The 21,291-nt window shown below is 35.6% G+C and overlaps 1 long non-coding RNA gene across 1 annotated transcript; it reads right to left on the bottom strand.

Annotated features, from left to right (window-relative positions):
* Positions 1–14,635: 14,635 nt before the first annotated feature.
* On the bottom strand, positions 14,636–17,809 carry LOC135153780 (uncharacterized). Its single transcript, XR_010293286.1, has 4 exons — positions 17,544–17,809; positions 15,905–16,001; positions 15,385–15,504; positions 14,636–14,906 (listed from the first exon to the last, which is right to left on the bottom strand). It is a non-coding gene; the product is annotated as an uncharacterized LOC135153780 (long non-coding RNA).
* Between the last annotated feature and the right edge of the window lie 3,482 nt (positions 17,810–21,291).

The raw sequence follows: 21,291 nt of genomic DNA, 5'->3' as shown, positions 1-21,291 counted from the left end.
ATGTTGTGATCTCGTGAGGTCTAAGAATGCCAGATTTTTTTCGGATGCGCAATTCTTAAGAACATCATCCATTTTGGGTTAATTTTTAAGCTCTATAGCAAAAAATCAAGCACATGGACCCATGTTATTTTTTGCATATTTGGAATATTCAGGTGCCTAAGTATCTATATGCAAAGTATGATGAAAACGACATGGATTTTCAATATTTGGGAGCAAGACTGCGGAACCACTCGCATTTTAGACTGTATTAACAGACCTTTGCTTGTTTTCAGCGCATTTTGGGCTGTTTCAAGCCAACTCGCAATACTTTGGACACTGATCATTTGAAAATGAGCACATGGACCCCATAGTTTAAGTGTCTTAACTTCTTCAGAATATATTTCTCTACAAATCTAGAGAGTATGATGAAAATGACATGGATTTTAAATGTTTGGGAGCAAGACTGATGAACCATTCGTATTTTAGACATTTTGGACGATATTAGACTTTTGCCCGTTTTAGGCGCATTATCATGATTATAGACTGTTTCAAGCCAACTCGCAACACTTTGGACACTGATAGTTTAAAAACGAGCACATGGACCCCATAGTTTAAGTGTCTTAACTTCTTCAGAATATATTTCTCTACAAATCTAGAGAGTATGATGAAAATGACATGGATTTTAAATGTTTGGGAGCAAGACTGATGAACCATTCGTATTTTAGACATTTTGGACGATATTAGACTTTTGCCCGTTTTAGGTGCATTATCATGATTATAGACTGTTTCAAGCCAACTCGCAACACTTTGGACACTGATAGTTTAAAAACGAGCACATGGACCCCATAGTTTAAGTGTCTTAACTTCTTCAGAATATATTTCTCTACAAATCTAGAGAGTATGATGAAAATGACATGGATTTTAAATGTTTGGGAGCAGGACTGATGAACCATTCGTATTTTAGACATTTTGGACGATATTAGACTTTTGCCCGTTTTAGGCGCATTATCATGATTATAGACTGTTTCAAGCCAACTCGCAACACTTTGGACACTGATAGTTTAAAAACGAGCACATGGACTCCATAGTTTAAGTGTCTTAACTTCTTAAGAATATATTTCTCTACAAATCTAGAGAGTTTGATGAAAATGACATGGATTTTGAATGTTTGGGGGCAGGACTAAGGAACCATTCGTCATGTTCGTATTTTAGACATGCATTGTGGACGGTATTAGACTTTTGCCAGGTTTCGGCGCATTATAGACTGTTTCAAGCCAACTCGCAACAATATGGACACTGATAGTTTAAAAACGAGCACATGGACCCCATATTTTTAATATTTTAACGTCTTTAGAATATATTCCTCTACAAATCTAGAGAGTATGATGAAAATGACATGGATTTTGAATGTTTGGGAGCAAAACTACGGAACCATTCGTATTTTATACATTTTGGACGGTATTATATCAGACTTTTACTTGTTTTCGGCGCATTTTGGGCTGTTTCAAGCCAACTCTTAACAGTTTAGACACTAATACCTTAAAAACGAGCACATGGACCCCATTTTTTAATATCTTAACGTCATCAGAATACATTCCTCTGTAAATTTAGAGAGTATGATGAAAATGACATGGATTTTGAATGTTTAGGAGCAAAACTATAGATCTATTCACATTTTAGACGGTATTATTAGACTTTTGCACGTTTTCGGCGCATTTTAGGTGGATTTCAATATTTTCAAGCCAACTCGCATCACTTTGAACACTGATAGTTTAAAAACGAGCACATATTTTTAATATTTTAATGCGTTTAGAATATATTCCTCTGTAAATTTAGAGAGTATGATGAAAATGACATGGATTTTGAATGTTTGGGGGCGAAATATGGAACCATTTGCATTTTAGAGGGTATTAAGAGACTTTTGCATGTTTTCGGCTCTTTTTGGGCGATTTTCAAGCCAACTTGCAACACTTGGGACACCAATAGCTTAAAAACGAGCACATGGACCCCATATTTTTTATATTTTAATGTCTTCAAAATATATTCTTCTTCAAATGTAGAGAGTATGATGAAAATGACATGGATTTTGAATGTTTGGGGGCAAAACTACGGAACCATTCGCATTTTAGACGGCATTATTAGACTTTTGCACGTTTTGGGCGCATTTTGGGCGATTTTCATGCCAACTCGCATCACTTTGGACACTCATAGCTAAAAAACGAGCACATGGACCCCATATTTTTAACTTCCCTACACCTTCGATATGCATTCCTCTACAATTTAGCCGAATTTGATGAAAATGACATGGATTTTGAAAAAAGTGCAGCTTACAAAATACTTTTTTAATTTTTGAGTAGACTCACGTCTTTGAAGATTTGTTTTTTCCGAGTTTTTGCACCATTCTTGCCAAATGAGGGCGCTGCTGACTCCAATTAGATATAGTTTTACTAATTAAAAGACTTTCTCTTACTTTGGTATACACTTTGTTATATATCTTAAAAATTTGATGAAGTTTGATGCGGTATCCACTGAGTAAAGGTGATTTAAACTCATTTGGTGAATTCGTGAGGTCTAAGAGAGGCATAATTCTCTTGATTGCGCAAGATTGCATATCATTCAAATACGGCGACTTTGAAGACCCGTATAAAATAAATAAGCACATGAACCTATATTATTTTTTGCATTTTCATAATGCATATATACCAAAGTAACTCTCTGCAAAATTTGGTGAAAATGACATGGATTTCACTTTAACTGTGGAACGTCCTTAAGGCCACCGCACACCTTACGACCCGACTGGTCGCCGGTGTAGCGGCGGATTCGGTTCCACCGGCGGATACCGTATCCGCCGGCAGATATCGTTCTTAATGGCCGATATCGTTTTTAATCGGAACCATATCCGCCGGGTTTGACGCGGCTTGATGTTTGCAGATTTGGTTCCTCGGCGGATTTGGTTCTATTGACGATACGTGTAATATTTATTTGGACAGACGTCCAACCTCGGCAGCGCGCGCATGCGCGGCTCTGGCAATGTCGTTACCAATGGGGGGAGGGGATTTTCGTCCGCCTTTAGACTTTTAGTGAATTTTTATTCAGGGGCGGATCCATACAGCTTTTGACGAAGGGCTCGATGGGGGTGAGGGAATAGGAGAAACAATGACTCGATATATCATGTATACATAGACCTGGCACATGCGCCAAAACTTTGCTATTTATTATTATCAGATTTTGATGAAATTTTCATCATTTTGTTTTGTAGGCCCTACGTGAAAATTTATACTACTTTAAGTCCGCAGTATGCATCGAAATCTTTAACTGTGCTTTTTCACACCATGATTAGTGTAAGTTTGCCAGACTGGCGAAAATTTGTACCCCCATATAGGCCTATAGTTTTTATAAAACTACAGATTTTCAACGAGTTAAAACTTCATAATTTCAAAATAAATGAGGCAAATTAGTTTATGAATATATATTGCTGTTAACTCATATTATTGCTTGTAGAGTGCTAATTTTATGTGAAAACATTTTAAAAAAGAATTTCAAAACATGATTAATATCTTATGTAGTTTATTGTAGGCCTATTTTTAATTTGTTTTTTTTTTATTCCTTTTTTTTCAATATTTTTGTTAAGGAATCTGAATTAAAGGGATGGTCCGGGCTGAAAATATTTATATCTTAATACATAGAGTAGAATTCACTGAGCAAAATGCAGAAAATTTCATCAAAATCGGATAACAAATAATAAAGTTATTGAAGTTTAAAGTTAAGCAATATTTTGTGAAAACAGTCATCATGAATATTCATTAGTTGGGCTGATGATGTCACATCCCCATTTTCCGTTTTCTTATGTTATCACACAAAACCATATTTTTTTCATTTATTTCATACTTGTGTGAATAATATGTCTCCCTTATAATGAAATAAGTTGCAGCAATAAATATCTAATGCACTAAATCAGTTGTCAATCCAAATTTTCTAGTTCTTGGAGCAAAAAATTTGAATAAACCTAATTTCATATAATAAATTACAAAAGAACAAGTGGAGATGTGACATCATCAGTCCACCTAATGGATATTCATGACGTAACAGGCGGGGGGGGGGGTTGCCCCCTGTCGGATTTAACCAGGAATAAAAGAAAAACGGGAAAGGAAAAAAAAGGAGGGAGAAAGAAAGGGAAAGGGGAATGAGGGGAAAAGGAAAGGAAAAAGTGAAAAGAAAACGAAGAAAAAAAACCTTTTTAATGGAAAAGGAAGGAAATCGGGAAAATGAACATTTGAGAAAGAACAAATCATTCCAAAACAGGCATATGTAATGCAATAGCACGGTGGGAAATAAATTAAAAGATGACAAAATGGCAAACAATAGCGCGAAACGAAGGTAAAATGCAATTAGTCAAAAGCTAATTTTTGGAAAACAAAGAAAAGGGACAAGAAAAAAAAAAATAACACGACCGGGCTTCCGATGATTGAAATTAAAGAGCGGGAAGAAAGATGGACTGCATACAACATTGTGCTATAAGCTAGCCAAATTTTATGTAAATAAGCTACCGGGGCTTTGCCCCAGACCCCACACAGTAGGGGCTCTTCATTTATACTGAACCTCAAATTGCTCTATAACGCTTCCCGTTCACAATCACGTTCAATTACTGCACATGCGCCGGGGGGGGGGGGGGGGGGGGTCTTGGTTCCACACCCAAGAGAAATAAAATGAATTAAAGGAGACAAGGTATAATGAAATGAATGGAAACAATGAAATTTGTTAGTTGCTGAATCTAATGGAAAAATCAATTACATAATTAGAATTTAATTTCAAAAGGCATTTTTTTCCAGCTCGATCGCTTTGCGACTTTTACAGATTTTTCCCACATTACTATATTTTGCCCCTCAAAATATTTGGTTCATTACGCAACTGGGTTGAATAAATGTGTTGTGTAAAAGCTATATCCTGTACATGCCCGCGATTTGATTAAAATAGCGGCAATCTGCGAGGTTTAAATGGCTTTGATATCAAGAAATTCCGGACCCCAACCGCACAGCACTGCGTATGGAAGGGTTGGGCTATGGTCCCAAAAAGTTCTACAAACAAGAACAAAAAGAAAGGAGGAAAGAAAAGCAAAGGAAAAGTGTAGAATATGATTTTATTTACTGAATATAATGCCAAAAAATAGCTCAAAGTTAGATTCTTCTTTGTGCAAACTTAATCTCTGATTAACGTCAGTCTGAGTCTGACTCTGTCCCTAATCATCAGAATAAAGGCAAAATGTTGAGGCTTTCCTCTTCATGGCCTAATGTAACTAGAATCCGAAAGGTAGCTGGCTCTCAATTAGACTAAGGCTAACCCACCTCTTCTTCGAACTTCATTTCGCAACGTTATTCACGCGCGGTGCGCGTGCATGCATGACGTGTGAACGTGATGCATGAAGGATATCGCGATAGCGCAAGAACGATATCTTCCGAATCTTCCGAAGGGAGTGGCCTTTTTTGGTACTGAATCCGCCGGAGGAGAACCATATCCGCCGGCGGATTTGGTGCCTAGAACAGTATCTGCCAGGCGCAGGATCCGCCGGTACACCGGCTGGCTTGCGACTGAGTAAGGGTAGATGTGACGTCACAGCTCTTGTCAGCTTGAGCGTCGCAGACCGGTCAGAGACAAGTCGCAAGGAAAATCGGAAGGATTTGACATGTCGAATCCTTATGACTCGACTGGATCGCAAGCACAATCCAACCTCCAGCCAATCAGACAGCAGAGTTGCATAACGCGTATTATGATAAACAACGCGCATACGCAGTAGTAAGCGCAATTTCTCAGATGATATGCCAAAAAGCGCATGCGTGAGTCGCAGATCGGATCGCAAGGTGTGCGGTGTCGAGGCTTATGACTGCCTTGCGATTCATCTCCCCTCTCTCAGTCGCAAGCCAGTCGCCGACCAGTCGGGTCGTAAGGTGTGCGGTGGCCTTTAGAGCAACACGCTTGTGACGCTTGTCAGAGTTATCAATAGACAGAGTGGCGAAACCGGAAGTGTGCTCTGATTGGTCCGATATTTCATGGAGCCCCAATTAGTTCCCTCTGGCATATTTTCTGCGCTTGTGATCTTCTGCTTGGTGCATGCCTCCGAAAATTTAAATAAACTACACGTTTTCTCACATTTAGTGATTAAATACCTCGACACTTTCAACTCATGGATATATTTTCTAGACGCCAATGTGAGTATTTTAACATATAAAGTTACCTTTTTGTAGATACATCTGGTGTTATTTTGCATAAATCGGCTTCCAAAATAATGTCGAAAAAAGTGTTTGGTAAGAGAGAAAAATTGAATTTTTTCAAGTTTTGTGTAGGCCTAATCATGTTTTGCACAAATTACCTCAACGTGTTGAAAATAGTGTTTTACAATGACTGTCAAGGTTAAATGCTCTTTTAACAAGTTGTTTCATGTTATTTTGGGGGAAATCCATTTATTTTCTACCAAAAACAGTTCATAAAATTTAGCATATGGGACTACCCTTCATAAGACCCTAGCCAAAGATAAGGAGCTGCGCCGCCGGAGCTTTCGGCGGCGGAAACCTTAGCCCACTCTATAGGCCGTAGGCGGTTAATTGCAGGGATGGCGCCACCAACTCAACGGGTGAAGGCACTTTTCAACTTAGTCTAAGTTATATTAGACAGGAATAACCGTCGTTTCTGGGATTTTATTCAACAATTCCTGACATTTTACTATAATTCCCATTTATGTATTGGTGAGTGAGCCAACACAGTTCAGCGGAACAACCAAAATACAGAGACTGAAGCTTTTGGTCTAAAGTTAGATCTAACTTACTACTAGTCTTAATCTGAATTTTACTAATATATAGATGGAAATATCCCATTAGAGAGGAAAGTATCCCTATATATATTTAGACTATTTTGTTATTAAGGCCAAAGTGTTAAAACTCCTGATTTTAGAAAACCCGTATGCCTAGGTCTAATTTAGACCCTAAGACTAGAGTTAATATTAAGACTGAAGGCAGCACTGCATGCAGTGCAGTTGAGTTGTTACATTAAAATTTGTAATCTAACAAAGGAACTGCAGTGCTCGAGTCTATTTACTCTGGACTAGTCTAGGGTCTAGTGAAGATCTATAGTAGATGTAGACCTAGTCTAGTCCTAGTAGATAAAAAAAATCCAAGTCCAAGACCAGAGCTTACCTATCAAGACAGCCAGTGATTCAATTAAGATTACTTTATTAATGCAAACAGAAGAAATAATGATTCAAAGTGCTTTGACCTGTGTCCTCACAAACAATAATGGATCTACATCTACAAATAACAGATTTGCTGCATGCATGGACCTAGTAGGTCCATGCTGCATGTAACCCATCTGTGTTTGGTGTGTGGTGATTGTCATGAGTTCATCTAGCTATTACCATGTTAGTGCAAGTTCAGGGCCTATACTGACAGTGCTCACTACTGTACCTTTATTCACTCATAGAGTACGTTAGCTTTGTGTGATTAATTCAATATGTGTTAACGTATGTATATGCTTTGACCTTATAACTGTGACAACAACACTTGCTTGGACTGATGAGGAAAATGGCACAGGTCTAATAGTCACATTATGGATTATCTGCTGGTAATTGTACTTGCTCACTAATTTTGTTATCATAATGGCATGTGCTTTCAAAGGTCATGCAATTAAGGTAATGACTTCAGTGACTACAAGTTTTAAGCATCAACTTTGGAAACAACTAGCTGAACAGAGTCCCGGAAACAGGGTTTATTCATTTAAAGGTGGTTTCTGATAAGTCATAGACTGTAATCAATAATTATCATTGTTTTCTGGGGTTGCCACGCAGTCAAGCTTAGCTTAAAGTGGCAACCCCTGCAACCTTCTAAAAATCATATTTGGTTTATTTGAAGATTTATGTCATTTGTATTTTCTGATATGTTTTATTTATTGTAATTATTGTATTATAATTTTTTTTGGAAAAATGAATAAATAAATAAATGAAATGAAAAATATCAATATGTATTGATATAAAATGCAATTTGTTCAATGTTGTGCTTGTCAGTTATTCGTATATTATTATTGTATTTTCTTTGTTAATGTGTGTATGAAAAAGTGTTGCTGAAACCAATAAATGAAATGAAATGAAATATCTTAGCTGATAATGTTTTAAAACAATTTATCAAGGAATGAATGTTAACACAATCAGAACCTAATGCAATATCGAACTTAAGTAAAATATATGTTCATTCCCCTTTGTAACAATAATTGTGCAATTTTGATAGAATGAACAACTTTATATTGATATCAATTTTATGTATTATTTTTTTTTTTCATAAATTTGTCGTTATGATATTTTCCTTTTTTTCCACAAATGCATCATGTCATTGGGACTACTGTATTACATTTTCAATAAAATTTCCTTGTCATCACCTTATGCAGGATGTACATTTTTATTTCCATATACCCATCTTTTTTAGGTTATATCAAAATGCATTTCCATATAGTGTCTGTTATTCAAATTTTAAATTCATTAATAAAAAATCTAGTTTATTTAAAATCGATTCAACAGCCTGAATGTCTAATTCACTGCATATGATAATGTAAATGGGAAAATTGAAAAAATAAATTGTTCACCCTTATTCTTTTCACCAAGATGTAATTTTCCAATTGAAATTTATTTTCATTTATATTGTCATTCTAAATAGGTTATAGGCTTATATACAGGATATGCACGCGCAAATCAAAGTTATTTATGATTATAGTCAGTTGACCTTTAGTGGATGTGAAGGAGGGAGTGGCATAAGACAATATTACAAACAAAGTATTGTTTGGATCCACCTTCTTGTGCATAGAGAGATGTATTTCTTACATGGAAATCACTTATGATATCTTATTGTTTTCTCTTTCAGGTAAATCCGATCATTTTCAATATTCGTCCTTGATCCTGTTAAAGCTATAAGCTTTCCATTTTAAATATGCATTACAAGCGTTTAATTAGTTGAGACTCTGTTTTTCTTTTTTTTTCTTTTTTTCATTACACAGTGTTACACCACACAATAGAAAGGAAGAGGGAAATTGGAGAACAGAAGAGAGAGACCCAGAGATGAGAGGGGCAAAGAGAGTGATAGATAAAGGGAGGGGTATATTCACAACTAAAAGATTATTGACAGTTTCCACCATTTGCCAGAATTGTCAGATTAAATCAATCAGAGGAAATGGAAAGAACATTTTTGTTATGTGACAACTATTGCCAATCAGCAAATTCATAATCAAGTGAAATCACGATTACTATAGGAAAATAAAAAAGTGCCGAAAATACACTGTAAAAATTTTGAGTAAAATTTTACCACCATGATGGTAATTATGTGTCCAACCTATTTTGGAAAGTATTTTACCATGTTAACCCAATGCGGGAAGCATATTGTCCAGTGAGGTTAAAAAATAATCAGCAATTAATTTAGAATGGGCAAAAAAATAATCACACTGGATAAATAAAAATGCCCCAAAGAAATGTCAGATGTTAGATGGACACATAATTACCCTCCCACATGGCTTACTTTTCACCAAATTTTTCTATAGAGTGTTAGAGTGTAAGAGTTGATTATATAGATAATCATTTCAGTATGAGCCAAGATGATTTCACTTAGAATAAAAACATGGCAGCCGCTGATTATAGTTAGGATATGAACAACTATAGATTACATTTCTTCAGATATTTACAAGATATTATGACAATGATGATAGGGCGCCACTGGTTGATCGCCCCTACTTTTTATTAAAATAGTTCAAACAAAGAAGATAAATTAAGTAATTATACCCCTTATTTTTCGATTGAGAAAAAAGTTGACATAACGCTTGGGTCCTTTGTCCCCTATTAAAAAGAAGATAGTTTCAAGTTTCAAAATTTATTGATAAGAATCTACACATATTGGATCATTCTCAATATTACAAATAATACTTTTAATAGTGATGATTAGGGGGGGGGGGGCAACAACTGCCTCAACTTTTTTTAGTTAAAAAAGAAGATAGAGAAAGAAAGCAGGATATTCGCCGCCCTGATGATGATGGTAATTATAACGATGACAATGATCATAACAAAAAATAACGATTTCAATGATAATATTACTAATGACAATATTGATCGTCATATTAATAGTAATAGTAATGAAAACAACAATAAAACAAAAAAATAATTTACCATTAACATTCCCCTTTTCGTTATACAAAACATCAAGATAAATGGTTAATTTTAATGTGACATAAAAAAGGGTAAGGTTGGTTAAAATTTTGCATAAAAATATTCGGATTGTTGAAATCATGAAATTCGATCTGAGTACAATGTTCCTATTTCCATTATTGATTGAAAGTCAGTGCAGTGAAAATAGTGTAAGCTAGGAGTTGTCACCTGGGCCCGTCCCCCTAAATCACCACAGATCAATAGCCCATTTTGTCAGGGGACTATATTAAATAATTATGCTCTAACTTTTAATGAAATATATCATTTCAAAAGTCAAAATATATGCTTTTCCTTTATATTTTGTGATCACGGTACTATTTTTTGCTCCTTAATTGTTTATTTTCCACGTACGATACCGGTGGTGTGATTACAAAATTTCAATGCAGTGATTCAGAAGAAGAAAACTGCCCCCAGGCCGGGTGACCAGACGTCCCGTATTTCCCGGGATGGTCCCATATTTTGCTCCTTTGTCCGGCCCACCCCTCACGGGACGTCTATTTTTCCCGTATTTCAGTATATAGAACAAAATGTAGTTAATACATTTAACAGTGACGAATGTTCATCAAATAACCAACAGATAATCGATTACTAAACTTTTGCAAGTTTTTTTTTTTTTAGTTTTTAAAATTATATTAAAAACACACCATATATAATTATTATTTTTGTCAGATGGTTGTTTTTGTTTGCTGGAAGTTTGAATTTTTCCCTTTTCATTCTTTTATATCCTTCTTTCTTCATTATTCTATCCTTCGCGCTGCTGACACTTTTTTGTTCCATCTATCTTTATTTCTTATCTTTCTTTCATGATCCTTTCTCTCGCTGTGTGTTCATTTTTCTTTCGTTTCTTTTTCTTTTTTGCTCCATCTATCTTTATTTCTTATCTTTCTTTCATGATCCTTTCTCTCGCTGTGTGTTCATTTTTCTTTCGTTCCTTCTTTCTCTTATTTGCATTCTTTATCAAATTTCCCTTTTATTATTTCCTTCTTTCCTTCTTTAAACTGTTCTTTGCTTTCTTCTCCATTTCTTTCCTTTTTTCTTTTCGTTCTTTTTCTCCTTCCATTATTTTCTCTTTTTTATTCTTTCCTCCCTCTCTTTTCTCCCTAATTCTTTCATTCTTTATATTTTCCCTTCTAATTCCTTTCCCTTATTCTTTCTTTCCCTTCCATCCTTCCTTCCTTCCCTAGTTTCTTTCAAAGAATGGAGGAAACATTTATCTTTCCTTCATTCTTTCTTTCCGCTCCTTTTTCTTACTTTTTTTTCTTTCTCTCCTTTATTTCGTCTTTCACACATTTGTTCATCTTCCCTCCCTTTCTTTTTCTTTCTTTCTATATTCATTTCAAAGAATGACGGAAACCTTTTTCTCTCTTTTATTATTTTTTCCTTCATTTTCCCCTTCATTTTTTTATTTCTTTATTCTCAATTAATATCTTTTCCTTCTTTCGTATTTTCTTTCTCTCCTTCATTCTTTCGTTCACCCTTCCTTCCCATTCTTTATATTTTTTCACAAATCTATAACACTGTGTAGCCTTCTATGTTGATTTTTTTTGTCGATTGTCCCGTATTTCATTTTGTGAAATCTGGTCACCCTGCTGCCCCCTTTCCCCGAGTTTTCCAGTCCATTATGTCTTCAGCATCACCTTGTTAATTTTTCGTGTTCCCATATTCCTTATTTGCCTATTTTCCTCTTTATTTTCATTTTTCAATCATCGAGTAAATCAAGTCTCTATAATTCATCACATTAATTTTCAATAAAAAAGTGGAATTCATCTTGAATAATATTAATGATTATGCCAGACAACCGAAATGGGGGATCTATCATGAAGCTCTAAACCAAAGAGAAGAAATTACATTAGATTCATTATCATTTCTTCCGGAACTAGGCTAGTTTGTCGAAAATCAATTATGATAATAGCGATGATTGCCAAATTATTGCATGTGCGCGCAGAGGGAACTAATCAGCCCCCCATGGTTGACCTTTGACCGCGCGTATCCTGTTTTCAGTGCGCGTGTCGCCACTCTGTCTAGCTCAAGCCCCCGAAGCTACCGCCATTTTGTTTAATCCATTAGAAGCTAAAATAAGCCCTCATTAATATTAATTTCGTACGATGCTCCCTCGTCAACTGTGGTTTTGTACGTGTATTAGACAATACGCACATCAGCGCAATGACAAAGGTCAACTTGAAAAATTCATTAATGTATTCATTTTGTTACGCGCTCGTGACGCGAAGGATTCAGCGAATCAAGCAAGCGCAAATCTGAGACGATACGTTGCGCTCTATAAAGTATCGATATCACAAGCGATATCACTTATAAACAAAGCATTGTTTGTATTGCGTCTTATAGGCCTTTGCTAATTCCAAAAGGGAAGATGAAAAGGGTAGATCGAGTCGTGATTAGGTAAAGATGTCTCTAGTGCTTTTGCCATCCCTAAATCGTAATTACCATACTTGTAACTCATGATGAAACGGGCCCCAATTCATCATGTTTCCTGTCCCCTTTATTCTCCAGCATTTCTTACTCTGTTTTTTTCCATTTAATAATTTTCCCACTCAAAATTCTTTTGTGCCGCCTTTCTCCTACATACATGACATATGTAGAGCTCATTTTCAAAAGGGGTTAGGTCCATTTTTCATCAAACTTGATTCTTATGTCTTAATGTAAAGATTTTTAGTAGCTATATAAGATGATACCATAGAAAAGTTGAAATTCCTATTAAAAAGTGAACTAATATGGCAAAGAAAAATCACCTTTTTTTCAAAAGGGGTTAGGTCCATTTCAGTTTAGTTGCAAAAGGGGTTAGGTCCACACAGACTCTTTTTGGAAAATAATATCTTTAAAAAATATTTCATGTTCTCATGGTAGGGTATCATGAAAATTCAGTTTCGCATAAGAATATTGCAATATGGGAGAATTAAAAAAGAATTATTTTCTTGGAGTGGACCTAACCCCTTTGGCAACTAAACTCTTCTGAAGAACTCATTTTTGTCAAAAGGGTTTAGGTCCATTTTTCATATATTTTATTGTTTTCTGTCTCTAAACCTCTAAATTTTCAGTCACTCTGATGATACCAAAGAAAATTTGAAATTCAAATGAAAACGTGAATGGAAGTGGCACAACAAAAATCACTTTTTTAATCAAAAGAGATTGGATTCACTTCAATTTACTTGCAAAAGGGGTTAGGTACACAATTATATTTTTTTAAGTATATAGAAAAAAATTGAAGACGGGTAAATTTCTTTTATACCCAATTTTATGTTCACATGATAGAGTAGTACATCATGACAATTTAGTTTCTCATAAGAATATTGCAATAAGTGAGAATAAAAACATGGTTTTTCTCGGAATGGTCCAAAGTGGCCCTAACCCCTTTTGCAACTAAACTCTTCATATATTTCCTTCTTCTTTTCCCACTTGTTATCTGTCTCCTGGTTTCCATAAATCTCGTCTTATTTCTCTTCCACCCCTTTTGTTCCTACTTCCCACATTCTAGCTCTCTTACCACCCCCTTCTAAATTATCTCTTCATATGTGCCCCTCCATTTCTTTCTCATCTCTTTTCAATCCACTTCTCATCACTCTTTCCCTCTCTCGATCTTCATCTCATTTTGAATTTTGCTAATTCCAAATCCCTTTCATTTTAGCTCTGTACAAATACTATATGAACACAAATGAAAGACATAAAGGAATTCTCTGGTTAGTGGTGAATTTTATTAATTAGCCATAAAAAAATATCACATTATCAGAGGATTAAGCTTTACCTTTTTCTTAACCGTATGTTAATACTTTGAACCAAAAGAATATTTTTTTTGTATGCTGGGGCAGCGATCCTGGGGAGGGGGGGGGGGCACAGTTCCCCCTACTTCTTTAAGCACTGAAAAGTTCCTTTTTATGCAAGAAAAATGCCCCCTCACGAACGTGTACTGTGTCCCTTTCACCTGACGAGAACCTGTTTTAGGTGTTACCAAGTGCTCTTCCTTGTATGCAATTTTTTAACCCCAAAATGCCCCCCCCCCCCCTGGAACGTGTTCTGTGCCCTTTCATCTGAGGGCCCGTTTCATGTGTTAAAGAGTGCCCCCTCGCCTTCTTGTAAGTGCCCTTTCTCGAATCACTGCCCCCTTTTACCCAAGAAAAGTGCTCCTAAAGAACTTGTTCTGTGCCCCTTTCACCTGAGAAGGATCCGTTTAATGGCCACCATGACGATTGCCCTTTGAAACAAGAAAACAATATTCTCCTTTCGATAATATACTTATGAAGGAAATCCTTTGTGCATTAAGTTTAATAATTCATGAGTGGGAGAATATAAGCAGTTTCGTAGAGATGGAGGGGGGGCTTGAAGGACTCTTGCCCCCCCCCCTCCAAAAAAAATATATATTTTAGATTTTCTTTTTAAAAATGTCAAAATTCTGCTCGCTCGCAACTTCTTAAAAATTTCACGTAATACAGCATTTTCCCTATGCCCCCCCCACTTTCAACTTCACTCCGCCGCTCCTATTTGTATGTTTATAGCTTCTCCTTTTGCAACCAGTTTTAATGAAAATCAACAAGAAATTTCATACGTCATGAATTTGGGGTTGTAATAATAATTTTTTTTTTTTTGAAAAATTGGACTTGGAAAAAAAAAACCTTTTCCATCTTCATCAAGTGGTTCCTAAGTCAGACTCTTGAATTGTTGGATTTCTTGAATGAAAACATCTGTTACACCAGTCCTGCAGATTGAAAAAATAGAGAAAGAAAATCAATGAATTTAAATTAAAATTGTCGTGATTTATAAAACATAAATGTTTTAAGAAAAGTGAGACTATACATATATATGATTCTTCAACACATAACAGGAAATCTTACTTCTACTAATTATAAACTTGTACTTCCATAAAGCATATCACTTAAACCTGTTCTATACAGTTTACATACCACTCTCCGTTATAACTACATGTACTCTATGAAAAAATGTCAGATATTTCTCATAAATATGAATATATGAATCAACATATATGTAAATTATATAAATAGTCAGAATTAAAGTTGATATGTTTTGTTGCACAGAATATTTTGATCTGTGATTAAAAACGACACTAACTATAATCTAAAAACAAAATTGAAATGGGTTTTTCAAAGGCAGGTCTATTTGTTGCCAAAAAAATGTGAACAACCTCCATTATTAACAATATTCACTAATTAACTCACTCATATAACTGCTGTAGGTTGTATTTCTCTTTGTGGTCTAGTCGCTGTTCTATTAGGCCTCCTTCACCAATTATTTATCATCATCAATCACCTCCATGGAAATTGTAAAACTGCATCATCCTATTGGACAAAATGTAAAATAACAAGATTTAGAAAAAATCGTAAATCTACAAATATGAAATATGAATATCACACTAAAGAATGAATAAAATAAATTTTTGTAAAATATGGAAAAAAGATATTGCTTTGTTTAAAACAAATAGGAAATAAAAAGGCCATTTAATTACTAGTAGATCAAGGACATGACCTTACCGGTATTTTATAAATTTGCCCAAGGTACATAACTTTTGGCATTGGTTCTATTTTAGACTCGAGAGCCTGTATATTTAAGAAGCGTCTATATTCATTACAGATCCTACCTCTTTGTGGCTCGGATTATTTTTATTTAATGTAAACATGGTTAACATTCAATGCATGTAATGTATCTGTAATTTTGTATGGGTTAGTTTAAGTTTTATACCTGGATGAGAATCGGCAAAATGATGCATGCACTTATGATCATCATCTTGAACCATATAGGTAGACCTCTACTGTTTTTCTTGTTCTTCAAACTCAACCTGTTTGTGAAAGAAAAGAGAACAATGATAAGAAGTGATCTTTTTCATGGCCGTATGTATAGGGGGAGGGGTTTGGGTAAGAGCTGAAATGTGAAACCTTAATCAAAAAGAGAATTGCATGACATCCTTCAATTTTACTTTAGAAAATGCACAAAACGGCCCTAGGTAGTATCGGTCGCTTCTGGCCCTCGCTTTCTGAATTTTAGGTTTCTCTAAAAATTTTCACATGTCTGCCCCCCCCCCCAAAAAAAAAAAAAAAAAAAAAAAAAATCTGGATCTTTTTATTTCCGAATCTTATTTCATTTGATTTTAACATAATTTCATAATCTCATGCACTATAGGTCTAGATCTATTTAGTCCAGATCTAGTCCAACAAGACTCAGTGCTGTGCGACAGCATTCATGTATCTAAATTAGGTCTAGATCTAACGATGGACTCTCGATCTATCTAGACCTAACAGTTAGAAAGTAAAGCTTCGGTTCTAAACCGAGATCTAGACCCTATATCGGTTAAGAAATTTTTGATGTCTGACTCTGACTTTTATTCCTGGCTAAGACTTCATTGCCATTATACTATTACTAGATCTAGATCTAGTCCTTGGTCCACTGACACTGTGACAGTCATACTCGTACATGTAAACGGAGTCGTTTAGGCCCAACCTAGATCTAGGCCTAAATTACAGACCTAGATCATAAGCCCTGGGGGTAAGTGTCGAGGGTTGGGGAAAGTATAAGTTAGACTAGATTTGAATTAGGTCGGCCTAGCTCTTGTCTTGATAGCATCGATGAATAAATAAAAGTAAAGTAGCCTAGATCTATAACTTGTATAAAGTAAGTAGGCTAGGGCCTGGGATTAAGAAGATCTAGGCCCTAGATCTATTGATAATAAGACAAACATGCAGAGCAGCATGTTATTTCTAAGACCGAGTCTAACTATATTTATAAATAACAATAAGAGTTAAAATGGGTGGGGGCTAAATGCAGAAGCCTGAAGTTATGCAAAATAAATTTGATATCTGAAACAAAGTGAGGATTGACACAATGTCAATGACAGGCGTATCTTCATCCATACTCCGCTTCACAGTTTATTCCTGACTGAGTCTCGATCTACTGAACAGATAGATACAGATCTCCCTCTAGATCTAACGTTACAGTGTACAAAAAGAAGCCTCATTCTTCTTGTTTTAATCAATCGTGGGTTGGTCCTTATTGTTGGAGGTGAACCAAACCACTAACCAGCCCGATTATCTCTCGATTCCCAGCCGGCTAGGAGCCCGTACAAAATACATGTGGTTAACACAGCGGTATAACGGCATAACCACAACACTGCAAGCAACATACAGCCTTACAGGCTGCACTAGGGCTGGGCGACGATGACAATCTAACTTCAATTTCAAAGACCAAATTCTGCCTTCCTTTAACAGAAGATTAATAGCAAACTCTCTAATTTGTTAAACAAATAACCTAAGATCACAAAATACAGTGTGAAATGTGTAAATAGTCCACTGAATTCATGTGGTTATATCAATTAATACGTACTCACCGGAGTGTTCGTAGGTCCATTTTGTGTGTGGAAAGAAAAGTTTCAGAATGAATAAATTAGATGACGTAATGAGGTCAAATGAATAATTAATTCTGTAACACGATACCACTAGTATCGATGACAAAGAATCGGGGAAATCGCGTATTAATGACGCTCTTAGCCAATGAAAAGGCCGGATTATGAATATCTTCATGCTCATGAATGTCAATGAGGGCTTATTTTTGTCTTCAAATGATCGCGGTAGGCGGAGCCTAATCTCATTTGTTTTGTGCTGAACGCGCACGCAGCTTTCGGTCTAGTAATATATTATAAGGTCTTTGGTCTAGCTCATAGACTAATAAATACGTATAGACGGAAAGGTAGCACCCGCGGAAAAGCCTCATTTAAATAACATTTGCATATAACGTACAGATACTCCATAGAAGCTCCATGGTGATAAGCGTATTTTTTACCACTTTCGGCCACACCTCCTGGGAGACATTTGAACCGAATCCTAAGCCCCCATTTGCATATTGCTAATGAATCATTTATTTTTTCTTTGCGTACTCGCAAGATACTGTGATTTGATTGGACATTACCTCATGAATAATATATTTTTCTATTGAAATTCGTACGTCATAATTTGACCCCTATCTAAAAGGTGACGTCACCCGCACAGAAGAAGGTTATGTCCTTGAAAGATTTTCGGTGAGTACTGTCAGATTAACGCTGAATTTTAATTCATTTACAAAAATAAATCAAAAGATCTTATGTTATATGGGATCTTTAGAAGTCTGGGTATAACATGAATTAATTTTTGTTTATAAAAAGTGAACAATTAGGAAGCAAACGACTTGCGAAAACTCAAAACTATTTCCATCGTCGTGAGCTAAATATGGCGGCTATATTACATGTAAATCTCCATCTGCTACCATTTCAGACCTCGTATATTCAATTCACGCCAGACTTTTGGGCGAGAGTTTCTCTGAAATTTCGATTCCTACCGAAGATCTCGGCAGGCATGAAAAGAACTAGAATCTAGATAACGTTTAGGCTAGACATATTGAATTTAGAAAGACAGTCACTCCATTAACCCGTTCCCTTTGAATTCACATATCAAGACATTAGGACCATAGCCTCGGCTCTAGTAGATCTAGTCTAGAGTCTAGTCCTCGATCATTTTGTAAAAAGATGTTTTTCCCAAACTTCTTTCTACTATTAGATCTAGGGGCCTAACTTTTTTGTTAGTGCTAGGGCTAGGCTAGTTCTTATGTTTTCTTTTATTTTTTTAAACTTGAAAGTTGGGCCTACCGCCTAGATCTAGACCTAGTCTAAGTTAATCTAACTTAGATGTAGGGCCTACCCCGGGGTCTGAACGTCGCCACTTCGGACAGCCTCAGACTCGGCAACGTAGATCTAGAGGAGAGGGGAGTAGAGATCTAGTCTAAGACTAAGTTGGGCCTAATTCATCGGTAGATCTGATTACAGGTCTTGGCTAAAGCTAAAAGAAAACATGTCTACCTCCTATCCTATCTAGCTTATATAGGTCTATAGACATAGACTAGACTTGGATCTAGGCCTACAACAAAGTCAAAGCGACCTGTAGAATCTATATAGGCCTATTTCAGTCAGGGACAGGGTCTTAAGTTAAGGCCAAAGGGTTTATTTAATTTTGGAGGTTAGCTTTTGCTTGGCCTGACGTGCAGATTTTCCATCGGAGCACTTGTCATCAGAGCAAATGTCATGAAACTATTTAAAAAACCCTGGGTCAAGACAGCTTTAGTCTAGATCTAACACTTATATGATTCAATAACATTAAACATTGAAGTTCGCAGAATGGTAGGTTTAACAAATATGAAATTTAGATCTACTTTTGATGTAGATCTAGATCTATACTACTGTATTCTACTTACATTTAGTTCCAGATCTATGTACGTCAGAGTCTATGACTAGATCTAGATATATACGCTATAGTCCAAGTGTTATGTGTTTTTTTACAATAGCTTGTATTGCTAACATTTCTGTCTGTGTGTATTGTTTTAATCAACAGACATAGAACATGATGCTGCTTCACATCCTCATTTAAAGACTCAAGAATTACAAGACCAAATTAAGCTGCAGGACCCTCCTGATTCAAAAAGGTAAAAAAAAACAATCATCCTATATATCAAACTGAATGACTTCATGTATTTACATACCAAATGACTTTATCCAAGAATGATCGAGTGGGGGGTGTTTCATGAAAGTTGTCAGCACTGACTAAATTGTCAGTGCTGACAATTACAGTGAAATCCTTGGTTTGATTGGCTGTGAGGCACTTGCCTCTGACTGTTACTATGGTAACTGTCGGAGAAAACCAACTTGTCAGTGCTGACAACTTTCATGAAACGCTCCCCTGATGTCGATGATTTCATAATCCTACAATGGTTATATTAAAATCCATTTCAAATTTCAATACCCATGTTCAATAATTTACAAGATAATTGTTTAGTAAACTCTTTTTAGTGTCAATACACAAATTAATTTCTTTGAAATTTGGCTAACTCATAGATTTTGACATCATTGGCATCTGGAGTCATTAATTTTAGCCATGCCTTATTTCGGTGCAAATCAAAATCTACATCTCTGCAAAGAATACATACTGACTATCCAAACATGAATATGATATCAAATTATTTGGGAGAATCAGAATATACTCTTTCTAGTGGTATATAATTCTAGGTTTAAGAAATATTTTTACCTTAAATTGGGGTTTTGTGAGGTGTCCCTTTTTTTTTTTTGGGGGGGGGGGGGGGCTCGCACGGTAGACCAAGATCTAAGTTTCATTGACTAAATGAAAATGAAATCAGCTCAGAGACTAGGCTGGAGTCGTTTTGACAGGCTCCATTTTCATTTTCACGGGACAATATCACCTACCGGTAGATCTAGCTTGTCAAAATTAAATAAGAACATCAGAATAGGCTAAGCAAGTGGAAAGTCATTTGTAATCAATTTATTGAATTCTTCAATCAACACCAGATATTGTAAAGGCGACTCATTCGGCTTGTGATTTCATTAAGCTTTTATATATTTGTTTTATTTCTATTTATTTTGATGATGGCTTGATTGAATTGCTAACATTTCTGTCTTTTTGTGTGTGTTTTTTTCAACAGACATGGAACATGACTCTGCTTCACATCCTTTGTTTTAGAGACTCAAGAAATACAAGACCAAATTAAGGGTTTGTTTTTTTAATTCCAACAATAATTTTCTGGTGGAAGAATTAGGGAATAATGCATTGACAATATGCCAAACATCCTATATCAAACTGAATTACTGCATGTATTTACAATAGAGTATTGTAACCGCTTCCCCCCTCACCACTGAGCAAACAAAACCCACAAACAATTTAAGAGGGATAGGGTTACTTTAGGGGTAATTATCCTTGCTGATCGTAGCAGTAGTTTTTACAAATATGGATGTAGATAATGATGATGTTTATAAATGATAATAATACTTCGAATAATAAATTTATTACAATGACATAACAGGAATGATGAATAAATATGATAATTCAGCACTATAATATGTACATGAAATTGTGTAACAATTTTGACAATGAAGAATTTTTAACAAAAATTATGAATGAATTCGGGGGGATGTGACATCGCATCTGTGTTTGTGAGAAGACTGAGGACAGTAGTCTCTTTCACAACATTTCATATTAAGAAGATGGGAATGAGCTCTGATCAAAATTTGATCTTTAAACTCAAGAGGAAAACAATTGTTA

Source organism: Lytechinus pictus, chromosome 3 (genome assembly GCF_037042905.1).
Source record: "Lytechinus pictus isolate F3 Inbred chromosome 3, Lp3.0, whole genome shotgun sequence".
Lineage (NCBI taxonomy): Eukaryota > Metazoa > Echinodermata > Echinoidea > Temnopleuroida > Toxopneustidae > Lytechinus > Lytechinus pictus.
The sequence above is the reverse complement of the archived record's forward strand: the minus strand, read 5'-3'. Positions and strand labels throughout refer to the sequence as shown.